Source organism: Symphalangus syndactylus, chromosome 9 (assembly GCF_028878055.3).
Source record: "Symphalangus syndactylus isolate Jambi chromosome 9, NHGRI_mSymSyn1-v2.1_pri, whole genome shotgun sequence".
In the NCBI taxonomy this organism is placed as follows: domain Eukaryota; kingdom Metazoa; phylum Chordata; class Mammalia; order Primates; family Hylobatidae; genus Symphalangus; species Symphalangus syndactylus.
The window spans coordinates 43,338,047-43,351,485 of NC_072431.2; the positions used below are offsets into that span (position 1 = coordinate 43,338,047).

At 38.8% G+C, this 13,439-nt stretch overlaps 1 protein-coding gene and 1 pseudogene across 1 annotated transcript in view; both read right to left on the bottom strand.

Annotated features, from left to right (window-relative positions):
* The window catches only part of UPP2 (uridine phosphorylase 2), a 263,171-nt gene that overhangs the window by 60,466 nt on the left and 189,266 nt on the right, over window positions 1-13,439 (bottom strand). The window lies entirely within an intron of this gene.
* LOC129489455 (protein tyrosine phosphatase type IVA 1-like) lies at window positions 10,105-11,712 on the bottom strand (annotated as a pseudogene).

The following is a 13,439-nucleotide window of genomic DNA, read 5'->3' on the forward strand; positions in this document are numbered from 1 at the left end:
TTAATAGGGATTGCTTTAGATAGTATGGACCTTTAACAATGTTGATTCTTCCAATCTATGAAATGGAATATTTTTCCATTTTTTAGTGTCCTCTTAAATTTCTTTCATCAATGTTTAGTTTTCATTATAGAGATCTTTTACTTCCTTGGTTAATTCCAAGGTATTTGATTTTATGTGTGGCTGTTGTAAATGAGATTACTTTTTTGTTTCTTTTTCACATTGTTCACTGTTGGCATATAGAAATGCTACTGATTTTCGTTTGTTGATTTTGTATCCTGCAACTTTACTGAATTTGTTAATCAGTTCTAATAGTTTCCTTGTGGAGTTTTTAGGTTTTTCCAAATATAAGATCATATCATCTGCAAACAAGAATAATTTTACTTCTTTCTTTTCAGTTTGGATGCCCTTTATATCTTTCTCTTCTCTGATCACTATAGCTAGGACTTCCAGTACTATGTTGAATAACAGTGGTGAGAGCAGGCATCTTTGACGTGTTTCAGATCTTAGAGGAAAGGCTTTCAGCTTTTCCACATTGAGGATTATACTAGCTGTGAGTCTTTCACATATGGCTTTTATTGTGTTGAGGTATGTTTCTCTTATACCCAGTTTTTTGAGAATTTTTATCATAAAGCAATATTGAATTCTATTAAATGTGTTTTCAGCATCAATTGACATAATCATATGATTTTCATCCTTCATTCTGTTGATATGATGTACCACATTGACTGATTTGCATATGTGGAACCATCCTTGTATCCCTATGGTAAATCCCGCTTGGTCATGATGAACAATGTTTTAAATATATTGTTGAATTTGGTTTGCTAGTATTTTGTTGAAGATTTTTGATCAATAGTCATCAGAAATATTGGTCTATAGTTTTCTTTTTTAGATATGTCTTTGTCTGGTTCTGGTATAAGGGTAATAGTGGCCTCATAGAATAAGTTTGGAAGTATTCTCTACTCTTGTTTTTTAGAATAGTTTGAATAAGGTTGGTATTAGTTCTTCTTTAAATGTTTGGTATAACTCAGCAGTGAAGCCATCGGGTCCTGGGCTTTTCCTTATTGGGATAATTTTTATTACATCTTCGATCTTGTTGTTATTGGTATGTTCAGGTTTTGGATTTCTTCATAGTTCAATCTTGTTAGGTTGTATATGTCTAGGAATTTATCTATTTCTTCCAGATTTTCCAATTTATTGGCATATAGTTGCTCATAATAGCCACTAGTGATCCTTTGAATTCCAGTGGAATCAGTTGTAATGTCTCCTTTTTCATATCTGATTTTATTTATTTGTGTCTTTTTGTTAGTCTTGCTAAAGGTTTCTCAATTTATCTTTTCAAAAAATCTTTTCATTTTGTTGATCTTTTTTATTATTTTCATTTCATTTTTATTTATTTCTGCTCTGATCTTTATTATTTCTTTTCTTCTAATAATTTTGGGTTTAGTTTGCTCTTGATTTTCTGATTTTTTAAGATGCATCATTAGGTTGTTTATTTGAAGATTTTCTTCTTTTTTGATGTAAGTGCTTATAGCTATAAATTCTCTTCATACTGCTTTCACTGCATCCCATAAGTTTTGGTATGTTGTATTTCTATGATCATTTGTTTCAAGAAATTTTTCAATTTCCTTCCTAATTTCTTCATTGACCCAGTGGTCATTCAGGAGCATATTGTTTAAATTCCATGTATTTGTGCAGTTGCCAAAATTCAACTTGATATTGATTTCTAGTTCTATTCCATGGTGTTCAGAGAAGATGCTTGATATTATTCCAGTTTTTTTAATGTTTTAAGACTTGTTTTGTGACCTAACATATGATCTATCCTTATTCATAAGGTGAGGAGAAAAATGTGTATTTTGTAGCCATTGGCTAAAATGTTCTCTTAAAACATTCACATTTTTATTACATTAAAAATGTTCTCTTAGAACATTTACATTTATATTGTTCCCTCATATAAATATCTCTTAGGCCCATTTGTTCTACAGTACAGATTAAATCCAATGTTTCTTTGTTAATTTTCTTTCTGAAAGATCTGTCCAATGCTGAAAGTGGGGTGTTGAAGTCTTCAGCTATTACTGTATTGGGGTCTATCTCTCTCCTTAGCTCAAATAATATTTGCTTTATATCTGGGTACTTCAATGTTGGGTGCATATATAATCGTTATTTCCTCTTGCTGAACTGACCCTTTTATCATTATGTAATGACTTTCCTTGTGTCTTCTTACAGTCTTTTTCTTAAAATCTATTTTGTCTCATATAAGTATTGCTACTCCTGCTCTTTTTTTTGGTTTCCATTTGCATAGAATGTCTTTTTCCAGCCCTTTATTTGCAGTCTCTGTGTGTGTTTATAGGTGAAGTGTCTTTTTTGTAGGCAACAGGTCAATTGGTGTTTTTTTTAAAAAAAAAATTCTTTCAGTCACCCTGTGTCTTTTCATTAGAGGGTCTGGTCCATTTACAATCAATGCTATTATTGATAAATAAGGACTTACTACTGCCTCTTTGTTATTTGTTTTCTCTCTCTCTCTCTCTCTCTGTGTGTGTGTGTGTGTGTGTGTGAAGGTCTTCTATTCCTTCTTTCCTTCCTTCCTGTCTTTCTTTGACTAAAGGTGATTTTCTCTGGTGTATGGTTTAATTTCTTGCTTTTTATTTTTTGTATATCTATACTATGTTTTTAAATTTGAAGTTATCATGAAGCCTGTAAATACTGTCATATAAACCATTGTTTTAAAGTGATGTCAACTTAACACTGATTGCATAAGTAAACAAATAAGCAGCAAAAAAGCTAATAAAAACTCTACACTTTAACTTTATCTCCCAGCTTTTTAACTTTTTATTTTCTTCTCTTTATGTCTTATTGAAATGTCTATGTCTTGAAAAGGTGTTATAGCTATTATTTTTCACTGGTTCACCATTTAATCTTTCTACTTAAGAGTAGTAAACACATCACAATTACGGTTTTATAATATTCTGTGCTTTTCTATGTGCTTGCTATTACCATCTTCAGATGATGTCTTTTCTTTCTTTTCTGTCTGGATTTTGTTTGTTTGTTTGTTTTGGGACAGGTTCTCACTCTGTCACCTTGGCTGGAATGCAGTGGCACAATCTTGGCTCACTGAAACCTCTGCATCCCAGCTCAAGTGATTTTCCCTCGTCAGCCTCCCAAGTAGCTGAGACTACAAGTGCATGCCACCACACCCAGCTAATTTTTAAATAAAAATTTGGAGAGACAAGGTCTCACTACATTGCCCAAGCTGGTCTTGAGCTTCTAAGCTTAAGCTACCCTCCCGCATTGGTCTCCCAAAATGCTGGAATTACAGATGTGAGCCACTGTACTTGGCCCTCAAAGGATTTCTTCTTGTTTGTTAGCCTCTTTCTTTTCAGTTTGAAGAACTCCCTTTAGCATTTGCTGTAGGAAAGATCCGGTGTTGATAAAATCCCTCAGCTTTTCTTTGTCTAGGAAAGTCTTTATTTCTCTTGCATGCTTGAAGGATATTTTCATCGGATGTGTTTTAGGGTAAAAGTCTGTTTCCTTCAGCACTTTAAATATGTCATGCCACTCTCTCCTGGCCTATAAAATTTCTACTGAAAAGTCTGCTGCCAGATGTATTGGAGCTCCTTTGTATGTTGTTTCTTTTCTCTTGCTGTTTTTAGGATCCTTTCCTTATCCTTGAACTTTGGGAGTTTGATTATTAAATGCCTTGAGGTAGTCTTCCTTGAGTTAAATCTGCTTGGTGTTCTATCACCTTTTTGTATTTGAATGCTGATATCTTTCTCTACATTTTGGAAGTTCTTGGTATTATCCCTTTGAATAAACTTTCTACTCCTATCTTTTTCTCTGTCTTCTCTTTAAGATCAATACTCTTAGATTTGCCCTTTTGAGGCTATTTTCTAGATCTTGTAGGGATGCTTCATTTTTGCTTATTCTTTTTTCTTTTGTCTCTTTTGACTATATATTTTCAAATAGCCTGTCTTCAAGCTCACTAATTCTTTCTTCTGCTTGATTAATTATGCTCTTAAGGAACTCTGATGCATTGTTTTAGCATCGCATTTTTCAGCTCCAGAATTTCAGCTCAATTCTTTTTAATTAGTTCAATCTCTTTGTTAAATTTATCTGATGGAATTCTGAATTCCTTCTCTTTGTTACCTTGAATTTCTTTGAGCTTCCTCAAAACAGCTATTTTGAATTTTCTGTCTGAAAGATCACATATCTCTGTTTTTCCAGGATTGGTCCATGGTACCTTATTTAGTTTGGTGAAGTCAAGTTTTCCTGGATGGTCTTGATACTTGGGGGTGTTAATCAGTGTCTGGGCATTGAAAATTTAGGTATTCATTGTAGTCTACACAGTCTGGGCTTGTTTGTGCCCATCTTTCTTGGAAAGGCTTTCCAGGTATTTGAAGGGACTTGTGTCCCATGATCAATAATGCTGTGGTTCTTGTAGACTCATTGAGGTACCACCTTGGTGTTCTTAGATAAAATCTAGAAGAATTCTCTGAATTACCAGGCAGAATTCTTGTTCTCTTACCTGATTTTCTCCCAAATAAATGGAGTCTGTCTCTCTGTCTGTCTGTCTGTCTCTCTCTCTCTCTCTGTGCTGAGGTGCCCAGAGCTGGGGGTGGAGTGATGCCAGGACCCCTGTGGCCACCACCACTGGGACGGTGCTGGGTTGGACCTGAAGTCAGCACACCACTAGGTATTGCCTAAGGCCCACTATAACCACTATTTGGCTACTGCCTGTATTCACTCAATGCCCCAGGGTTCTACAGTCTGCAGATGGGAAGACAGTCAGGTTTGTGTCTTTTCTATTAGGGCAGCAAGTTTCCCCAGACCCTCGGCAGGTAAAGAGATGCTGTCTAGAAGCCAGAGACTGGAGTGAAAAACCCTAGAAATCTACCTGATATTTTATTCTACTGTGGTTAAGCTGGCCTTCAAACCACAAGACAAAAGTCTTTCCTGTTCTTCCCTCCCTTTTCCACTGGCAGAGGAGGCTCTCCCAGTGGCCACCACCACCACTGGCTGGCAGGGAGTTCTGCCAGGCCACCACCAATATTCAAATAAAGCCCAATGGCTCTTCAGTCAGCTTGTGGGGAATGCTGCCAGGCCTGTGACTCACATGTCAGGGCAGTGGGCTCTCCTCTGGCCCAGGGCACGTCCAGAAATGCTGTCCAAGAGCCAAGGCCTAGACTCAGGGTCCCCAAGAGCCCACCTGATGTTCTACTCTACTGTAGCCAAATACGTACCTGAGGTGTAAGACAAAGTTCGTTTTACTTTTCCCTCTGCTTTTCTCAAGCGGAAGGAGTCTTTCATAGTAGTCACTGCAGCTGGAATGTGCTAGGTCTCACCTGTAACCAGCATATCTCAGACTCTCACCCAAGACCCACTGCATACTACCTTAGTATCACTTTTCGTTATTTGGTGCTGAAGGGCTCTTTAGTCAGTAGATGATGAATCTTGCCAGGGCTTGGTTCCTCTCAAGGCAGTGGGTTCCCTTCTAGTCCAGGATGTATATAGAAATGTTGTCTGGGGAACTCATAACTCTGCCCAGTGTCCTATCTTATTGTGGCTGAACTGGTAGTCAAGATGCAAGCCAAAGTCCACTTTCCTCTTAGCTCTCTTCTTAAATAGAAGGAAGTAGTCACTTTTTTTTTTTTTTTTTTTTGAGACAGAATCTCGCTTCTTTGCCCAGGCTGGAGTGCAATACCGTGATCTAGGTTCACTGCAACCTCCACCTCCCGGGTTCAAGCAATTCTCCTGCCTCAGCTTCTCCAGTAGCTGGGATTACAGGCATGTGCCACCATGCCCAGCTAATTTTTGTATTTTTAGTAGAGACAGGGTTTCACCATGTTGACCAGGCTGGTCTCGAACTCCTGAGCTGAAGTGATCCGCCCGCCTCAGCCTCCCAAAGTGCTAGGATTACAGGCATGAGCCACCGTGCTGGAAGTAGTCACTTTTGTTGCTGCGAGCTGCACTGCCTGGGGTTGTGGGAGGGATGATGCAAGCACTCCCTTAGCCACCCCAGCTGATGTCTCCCTAGGTCACATGCCGCCCTAGTCCACTGGCTCTCATCCTAGCGCAGCACTAGGGCTTGCCTAGGAGTTGCAGTATTTGTTTCCCTGACTGCCTTTTAATTTTACCTAGTACTCCAGAGCACTTTAGCCCTTGGTGGTGAGGCTTGCAGAGAAACTCAAATCCCGACCACTGGGATGGATGATCTCCCTCCGGCTAAGGCTAATCCAAATGATCTCTCTGTGGGCAGGCACTGGCTGAACCCAGCTCAGCTTTGCTCTCTGCCATGACAGAACAGCACTGAGTTCAATATCAAGTCCTACAGTCACTGTGCTCTCCCTCCCTAAAGTGCTCAGATTCCCTCTCCATGCCACGTAGCTGCTGCTGGGGAATAGGGAAGAGGTGGCATCGGTGATTCAAGGCTGTGTCCTACCCTGTTCAGTACCTCTTTCAATGATATAAAGTTAAATCCAGGTACTGCGACTCCTCACCTGACTTTTGGTTCTTATGACAGTGCGTTTTTGTTTGTAGTTAGTTGTTAAAATTTTGTGTTCCTTTGGGGGCAATCAATGGAGGCTTCTATTTAGCCATCTTGTTCCGCCCCCCCCATAAACAGTGGCTTAATTAATATTTTTAGTGAAAAATGCCAGCATGGCAGAGAGGAAAGAACACTGGGTTAGGAGTCAGAATACTAGGGTTCTGATCCCAGCTCCATAATTAACTGGCTATGTGATCATAAGGAAACCATGCAACTTTTCTTGTTCTCAGTTATCTATTAAATGAGGTTGGATAATTAACACTTTACTCGAATCAAGAGACCTGTACATAGATAGAAATGCATCTGTGATTTCTTGGTAGGGACAGCTAGAGATGGCTTGTCTGGAATGGGTAGAGATGTCCTATCTGAATGACACCAACGTAAGTGGAAAAGCTGCTGAATGCTTGGAGGTAGCTCAGTTTGGGTTCATTCACGAGACAGAGTCCACACGGTAATTTGGACAAGGGAAAGTTTAATATAAAGAGTTGTTAATTATAGGAAGAGACTACAGTAAGAAAAGATTGGCTAATAAGAAGTGAAGAGAATGCTAAATAATATAAAAATAGCAGATACAAGGAGCCACTATCCCTAGAGCTGAGCTAGAACACCCGAGAAAAAGCTCCCTGCACTCAAGGTTGAGATCCAGACCTTGTTTGGTGAGGCCTTTGGGGAGTGATTAGGTCACAGGGTGGAGCCCTCATGATTGAGATTAAAGCCCTTACAAAAGGGGCCCCAGAGAATTCTCCATGTGAGGATACAACAAGAAGTCAGCAGCGTGCACCTGGAAGAAGGCCTTTACCAGGAACTGACCATGCTGGCTCTCTGATCTCAAACTTCCAGCCTCCAGAACTTGATAAATAAATTTCTGTTGTTTATAAGCCATCCACTCTATGGTATTTTGATGTAACAGCCTGAACAAGTCAAGACATTGTTGGAGGGCATGGCTGTGGCTTACAGAGTGACTGAGAGGTCACTGAGGTGCCATGCCAGTGGAACTTGCTGAAAATCCTCTCTCTAGGGTGTCAGGGAGAGCTGTTCACAGGGACATGCCTCACCGGAGAGATTCTGCTACAAAAGAACCCAAAGGGTTCTAGGGGAAGCTGATGACCACAGTGCACTGTGGAAGCCAGGCACGAAATAAGCTGTATTTACTGCAAGAACTAGATGCTTAAGGAGTCACCCCTACTGTAGGAGCTGGGCACTAGAGAAGCTTTGCACTCTGCATAAGCTAGACACTGGAGAAGCCGCCCACACTGCAGGAGCCTGTCAAGAGGGCTCGCTGGAATCAGGGAGCAAACCCCTCTCTCCTGCAATGTCTCTTCTGCACACTCTACTAGCATAGCTTAACCTTGTGTCAGCTGACAACTGAAAACTAAATGGCCCAGCTTCATTTCATGGAGCAAGCAAAAAGGATAACTGGATCTCATGGGCACTAAATCAATAACTTGCACAGGTGGACATCAAAAGCAGTTTCCTAAAAGATAGGAGTTCACGAAATGTGTCTTATTGTACCTTGGCAATCATTTGTTCCAGAAGCGACTAGCCTCTGGACAGCAAAAAGCCTTAAAATTTTGAGTTTGATCACGCCTGTAATGCTAGCACTTTGGGAGGCCGTGGTGGGTGGATCACGAGGTCAGGAGACCATCCTGGCTAACACGGTGAAACTCCATCTCCACTAAAACCACAAAAAATTAGCCGGGCGTGGTGGCGGGCACCTATAGTCCCAGCTACTCGGGAGGCTGAGGCAGGAGAATGGCGTGAACCCGGGAGGCGGAGCTTGCAGTGAGTCGAGATTGCGCCACTGCACTCCAGCCTGGGCGACAGAGCGAGACTCCGTCTCAAAATATATATATATATATATATCTATATTTGAGTTTGAATACTTTAAGGAAGGCCATACCTGTTCTATTTATCATAGTCCTCAGTAACTCCGTAGGATCTTAAGCTCAGCAGCAAACTTCATACAAATATATGCTGGACCCACACAAGCATCTGAGCATGTGGTCCTTAACCATTTAACCACTTCATTTTACAGGTGAGGAAACAGCATGCTTAAATGGCTATTTCTGCCCCTGCCCCCGTCTCTGTCATAGTCAAACAAAACAGGGGGGGAGGTAATACATAAACTTTCCTTTAGTGATGATTTTTCTCAAACATTTCCTTTGAATTCAGGCTGTTTGTATTGCACAGATTTTTCTCATTTACATAAAATCAGGATCGTTGGAATAAATATGTTCAGGTAATTCTCTGAGGCAAGAAAATAACCAAACGCTTACCCAGACTTGTTTCTCCTTGGGTTAACTAGCCTGATATTAAGTATGCCTTAGTGTAGAATCCCATTCAAAATCTCCTAAAACAAAACCAGCGCTTCACAATTTGTAATTAGTACTACAAGAACAATTTAATTGATTCTCCTATTCTCCCTTCTCTTGCGTTTTCAGAGCCATTACTTTCCATCTGATGAGGTTGTAGAGCTTTCTATCACTTCGCCAGAATGGGAAATCTATGCCATTTTCATTAAGTAACTAAATGTTAGGCCATGTCCAATTCTTAAATAATCTCACACTCTTGGAAAGGGGGGAAAAAGATTATTCAAAGTTATTTCAAAGTTTTTACAGAATTGCTAATAATAATAACAGTAGCAATGCCTTACTAATGCAGAATACTTTATGGTTTATAAATATGTATAATATGTAATATAATATATGTGACATAATATAGATAAAATATATAGAATTTCATTTGAAATAACTCTTTAGAAATTTTACTTGCTAGGCCCGTTTTATTGCAACTTAAAGATGCTAAGGTGAAAAATAATTTGAAAACATTTTAGTTCATTCCAAACAGAAACATAAGCCTAATTGTTTTACTTAAAAATAAAATATACCTCCAATCATTGATAACTACTGAAATTATAGGTAAATAAGTGAGTTTCAGAAATTATTCTGGGGTACAGTATCTGTAATCAAGTAAAAAATGGGCATGGTAAAAACTTGGAATCTGGCAATCCGAACACATCAATTTGTAAATCTTCTCTGCCCATAATGGGTCACCGTTCATCTTCTGAAAGTTTTGGTTCTGCAATCCCAGATGCAGGTAGGATTCCATATTCCTTTACAACTTTTGCTTCTCCCTCTCCCCACAAAGGCACAAAGGCAGTGAAGAGGAATTCCCTGTATCCTTCATCTCATTTGTCTTTCTTTGTCTTCACTCCTGATAGGGAAGGAGTTTGGTTTGTTTCTTTTTTTCTCTCTCTCTCTTTTTTTTTGATGATAAATGCATTTCACTATTTATTTAGATGTTTAAGCTCTCACACTAAGTTTTTACAAGCTGATGAACACTGACAAATTATTTCTCCCACAGAACTAAAACCACACATCCCCAGACAGTATAAATATATGGTTGAACTAACCTTAATATACATCACCATTTTATCAATTACATAATAAAACAAATTATCAAGTATCCAAATATTAAGTTACACAGCTCAAAAGGCATATAAAAATTAGATGTCTGCTCAATTCATTAGCAGAAACCTTCTTTTTTTGCAAGAAAGGTTAGGAAGAGAAGGAAATAAAAAATCACTTTCAAACAAAAATAGGTTGGTAAACAACTTTTGATAAATATGGAAAAAATTACAATAATTTTAGAAATTTTATGATTAAGAATTGTTTTAGCTACAATAACAAATCATCTCTACCTTTAAAAAGTATTTTACTAAATTAAAGGGCATATCCCACATGCTCTGCACAAGACAAAGGCAAAATTTTGCTAAAAATAATGAATAGCCCACTCCCATTCTTTTCTCAGGCCCTCCCTGTGAAGTTGCACCTCAGATTGCAAACATTAAATTAACTGTAAGGCCGTTCTGTCTGAAGACATTAAAGACACATGCTTCTATACAATGTAGATTTTTTTAAATGGAGGCTTTTCATAACAGCACAAAGTAAGATTTATTGAAACACATTAAATAATCACTGTAAGACTTGGTTAAAAAAAAAAAAAAGAATCAATGGTTAAACAAACCTGATAATTGCTAGCATGAATGTGGGAGATGTCAACATAAAGTGAGCAGGCAAATCACTATGTAGGCCCTACTTTCAATGTTTGAAATGATTGAAGGAATAAACCACATAAGGTCTAGAGTGTTCATAGTTCCTGGGATTTTAGTTCTGTATGGTACTAAAGATATACAAGTATTGTGCCGGGTGGCACCTAATCTTCCTAATTTTCTTATATATTGATAAGATTCTGGCAAGCGAATAAATTTAAACAAGACATAGCTCAATACTGCATGATTTCAGGAAAGGTCAGCTGGTACAAATGACAGGCACATTTTAAATGATAAGAGCAAGAATCTTTTGCCAAGTATCCAAATAGGTTGACTGTAACCCAAACACAGAGGTTGCCAAATCTGTCTAGCTTGTGGCCTGGTAAAACTGCCTTTCAATACTCCTATGGAAGTTTCATTAGACTTACTCACTAAGCCAACATGTTGGCTAATATGTATAACAAATCAGGTCCTATCTCAAGTTCCACTTCCAAGGCAATAGCATCAGGGACCCCAGTTTTATTGACTGCAACAGTTGTATCTATGGCCACTGGAGTCTTTGAAGCGCAGCCACATCTTTAGGATGATACTTCTCCAAATACAAAAGTTAACTTGCTGTTAAAAGCTCCACGCTGCTTTTTTCTTGTGAGTTGTACTGCATCTTCATCTTTCATTTTGCCTTCAATTAATGCTAGGGCAACAAGTACTGGAGCTCTCCCAAGGCCTGCAATGCAATGAACAGCAGTACAACAATGAGGTTCTTTATGAAACTTAATTTTTACAAGACTTAACCAGTCATCAATCTGATTGGATGGTGGTGCACCATCATCAAAAGGCCAATGGAGAACATGGGTACCTTCTTTCTCCAGAAGAGTAGTGTCGTAAGTTGCTTCACATACTCTTATCTATTGTGAAAACTCCATACTTCTTAAGTTCCTCTACAAATTTTTTTAAGGTCACATTGGTTGGGTTGTGTGTAGTAAGAAATCCTCATGTTCTTGTATGTGACTTCCACAGGAGCTGGATGGTTCATTTAAGCCATGTTAATTTAGTTAAAAGACACTCAGTAGGGTTATGAAAGAATTTTAAAAGTTGAATACAGAAATGATGCAAAGAAACTGAAGTCTACTTCAATATACTCCACTTGAGTGCTTTGAGTATGAAGTTGTAAGTAATGATAAATGAAATGAACCTCCTAACAAGAAGCAACAATTCTTCAATCCAGTAACACCGAGGCAACAGAAAGGAGGCACACGGAGATTTACCCTATCTAGGTCAGAACTCTTGTAAAATGCCCTGTGGGTTTCAATTCAACACTTCTGTGTCCAGGATAATGGGTGCTTCTTGGTAAAGTAGTAATGAATTTCTACAGTTTCCTTGTTTGCATAGAGGTTGTGCTATGCCTGGCAGTAATCTCCACTGCCCTTCAGAAACTCCATAAATGTGTGACCAAGAACACCACAGAACTGAGGAATGTGTTTATGCATTGAAAATGGTGGCCTACTGCGCCGATCTCACTGGGAGCTGCAGACCAGAGCTTTTCCTATTCAGAAGCATCACGCTACCTGACTTCAAACTATACTACAAGGCTACAGTAACCAAAACAGCATGGTACTGGTACCAAAACAGATATATAGACCAATGGAACAGAACAGAGGTCTCAGAAATAACACCACACATCTACAACCATCTGATCTTTGACAAACCTGACACAAAAAAGCAATGGGGAAAAGATTCCTATTTAATAAATGGTGTTGGGAAAACTGGCTAGCCATATGCAGAAAACTGAAACTGGACCCCTTCCTTACACCTTATACAAAAATCAACTCAAGATGTATCAAAGACTTAAACATAAGACGTAGGACCATAAAAATCCTAGAAGAAAATTTGGGCAATACCATTCAGGACATAGGCATGAGCAAAGACTTCATGACTAAAACACCAAAAGCAATGGCAACAAAAGCCAAAATTGACAAATGGGATCTAATTAAACTAAAGAGCTTCTGCACAGCAAAAGAAACTATCATCAGAGTAAACAGGCAACCTACAGAATGGGAGAAAATTTTTGCAATCTACTCATCTGACAAAGGGCTAATATCCAGAATCTACAAAGAGCTCAAACAAATTTACAAGAAAAAAACAACCCCATCAACCAGTGGGCGAAGCACATGAACAGACACTTCTCAAAAGAAGACATTTATGCGGCCAACAGACACATGAAAAAATGTTCATCATCACTGGCCATCAGATAAATGCAAATCAAAACCACAATGAGATACCATCTCACACCAGTTAGAATGGTGATCATTAAAAAGTCAGGAAACAACAGATGCTGGAGAGGATGTGGAGAAATAGGAACACTTTTACACTGTTGGTGGGAGTGTAAATTAGTTCAACCATTGTGGAAGACAGTGTGGCGATTCCTCAAGGATCTAGAACTAGAACTACCATTTGACCCAGCAATCCCATTACTGGGTATATACCAAAAGGATTACAAATCATTCTACTATAAAGACACATGCACACGTATGTTTATTGCAGCACTATTCACAATAGCAAAGATTTGGAACCAACCCAAATGTCCATCAATAATAGACTGGATAAAGAAAATGTGGCACATATACACCATGGAATACTATGCAGCCATATAAAAGAATGAGTTTATGTCCTTTGCAGGGACATGGATGAAGCTGGAAACCATCATTCTCAGCAAACTATCACAAGAACAGAAAACCAAACACCACATGTTCTCACTCATAAGTGGGAGTTGAACAATGAGAACACACGGACATAGGGAGGGGAACATCACACACCAAGACCTGTCGGGAGGTGGGGGCTAAGGGAGGGATA